The sequence below is a fragment of the Euprymna scolopes genome, chromosome 5 (assembly GCF_053919585.1).
Source record: "Euprymna scolopes isolate OS-2025 chromosome 5, ASM5391958v1, whole genome shotgun sequence".
In the NCBI taxonomy this organism is placed as follows: Eukaryota; Metazoa; Mollusca; class Cephalopoda; order Sepiida; family Sepiolidae; genus Euprymna; species Euprymna scolopes.
Window position 1 is genome coordinate 52,134,116 of NC_136486.1, and position 2,707 is coordinate 52,136,822.

At 37.1% G+C, this 2,707-nt stretch overlaps 1 pseudogene; it reads right to left on the reverse strand.

Moving 5' to 3' along the window:
- Positions 1–545: 545 nt before the first annotated feature.
- LOC145277135 (5S ribosomal RNA) lies at positions 546–662 on the reverse strand (annotated as a pseudogene).
- Positions 663–2,707: the final 2,045 nt, after the last annotated feature.

Here is a 2,707-nt window from a genome sequence, read left to right on the forward strand (position 1 = left end):
CAAATATTCATTCGCACAAGCATTAGAGACACATATTTTCATGGAAGCAACAGATTTTCTTAATATCTGCCCTATATTTAATGGATGACTTTGTCATTCTGTCCTTATTAATAGTTTCAATGTCATCATAGCAGGTGAAATTATTTTGTGGTCACTCTTGTATATGCGACCGATCATGCACATATTCCCTGGTTACATGTTACATGTAGTAATTTTCACATATATAAAGACATCTTCACTACAATGTAGCTCTCCGAAACAGATACCCTATTTGTTAAAATCAAATGGAACACAATATCGTAGGGCTGCTTTGCAGCTGAATATAATGTGATCGGTTTTACTTTAAAGTAAATAAGTTCTAGTTTGAACAGGATCCTTCTGTCTTCGACAGGCTAAGGATACCCAGGAAGGGTTGCCTGCGCGTGGATTTTTTGTGGCAAGAGTTGCGCAATCCTCAACCACGCCTCTCCTGAGACACATTGTTAAATACCAGTGGCAAGTGAAGTACAGGACGACTGAAAACAAATGGTGAGATAAACGGAGAGCACATACAGCGCCTAGAATTCCCAAATGGTCACCCATCTGATACTAACCAGACTCAACTTTGCTTAACTTCGGTGATCTGACGAGAACCGGTGTGTCAACGCGATTATGACGTATGTAAGTACTGGTTAGAAGTACTCTTATAAAATAAAAAAAAAATTACCAAAGTACAACTATTAATACTTATTATCTTAGGATGTTCTGGTTGTCTCTAAAAGCGTTGCTCTCCACCTGAAACTTATTACCATTAAGTACTTTGAGCACAAATCAGATGTCAGTTTGGACATTTCCCGGAGAAGGTTCCTTTTAGAAAAAAAGTCACCGTCCTTCTTGTGAAGATGGCTTGGGGCATTTTAGATGTGTACTATACATTGATGAGGAAAGGAAATGATAAAAAGGAACCCGCTTAGAAAAATACACCATAAAACATGTTATTTCTTACAACCTGTCGCGTATGCGAGATGTTGCTCGTTTTTATCTACTGCATTCTTACATAAATGGGAGATGCTTTACTGAGACTTAATATATCCTTTTAATACGCAAACGCACATGCGCACATATAATCTTAAATCAGCATATTATCATTGTGCTTTAAACTGTACATTTGACACTAGACATAAAACGCCTATAAAAATAGTGTATATTTTTACTTATATATCTATTAGCCGGATACAAACTTTGCTAGCACTTCTCTAAGACAATCTAAAGTGGATTACTCTTTTTATTTGGAATTGATTTATAATCATTTAGCATAGTCATTAAAACGTTACTCCTGTATTTAAATAGGATACTACTACTACTACTACTACTACTACTGCTACTACTACTACTAATAATAATAATAATAGCGTGATGTAACCATTATATGCATTACTTTTAGTACTTTAGCCTACTATATACTAATACACTAAGGCTAACCGAGTTAGCTTCCGTACATTTATATCAGATCTACCTCTGCATTTCACAATTAAAAATGAACATGGCCTCTATAGTATCAGACCTGACAGAATAGGTTATTGTAGGTATAGACCGCTTTAGCCCCTTAAAAACGCCAGCAAAAAAACTAACAACAACTGAAAACGCTTTACAGAACAGAAAACGCTTTACAGAACTTGCTCCCATACTTACAAAGCTCTTGAAGCATTGTCTTGTTTCCCTTGGAGAACCCCATCAGTATGTCCCGTATTAAAAATTCAGGTTATCGTGCATCTCTATCTTAGTACAGAGCAATAAGTCTCATAAGTCAACCACCTAAGCAAAAATAGCATTTTCAATGACATACATTATGGTTTCGTTCAGCTAGATCTACAGAAGATGCGATTGTTATATATCATAGAATAAGCGAATCTATTGACGGAGTTTTCAAAGGCCTTTTCCACAAGATCTCCAGCTACGGTAGATTTGAATACGCTTTTTCAATTAGTTAGTCGTTTCTCTCTAATAGGTTAATTAGAGTAGTGGTTGCTCGGCAGAAATAAAAAGCTCACATTAAGTCTGGAGTCCCTCAGGGGAAATCCTGGGCCCAAATCTTTTTCTGATCTACATCAACGATCTCTCAAATTACATAAAACCATTCATAGGCATTTATGTTGACTACACTACAATTTATGGCAACACTTCAAAGGTCGTAAATGACTGTTCTCTCTGATTCTCTTTCCTTTGATCTTGCGCACGTAGTGCAAGGGGGAAAGTGATGGATTGTTAATTTTATTCGTACAAAACAAAGCTTCTATTTCCATCATCAGTGCTCTGATCCCCGTCAGGCATCAAATGAAATGAACGCCTTTCGTCTAAGGGAGCCCGTATGTGTTGACAGTTTCTGGGTCGTACTTTACTCCTGATCTGAAATGGAGCATGTACATCAACTCCTTTTGCAAGGTCGCTGAAAAAATGTTGGGATCATTCTATCAGTTCACGATATATCTCAGTGTTGATGCACTTCTCTACCTATATAACAGCCAAGTACATCAAAGGGGAGGTATTGTTACCACATCTAGGCAGGATCTACAAAAAATATCTCACCCTTCCTTTACAGTTTAAAATATACTTCGTAGCCTCATGAGGGATGCTGTTTTCTCTTTTCTGCAACCGCTTTCTCACAGAAGAAACTTTGCGAACCTATTTCGTTTCGTCGCAAGTGCTCCTCTAAGATCAAATTTATGGT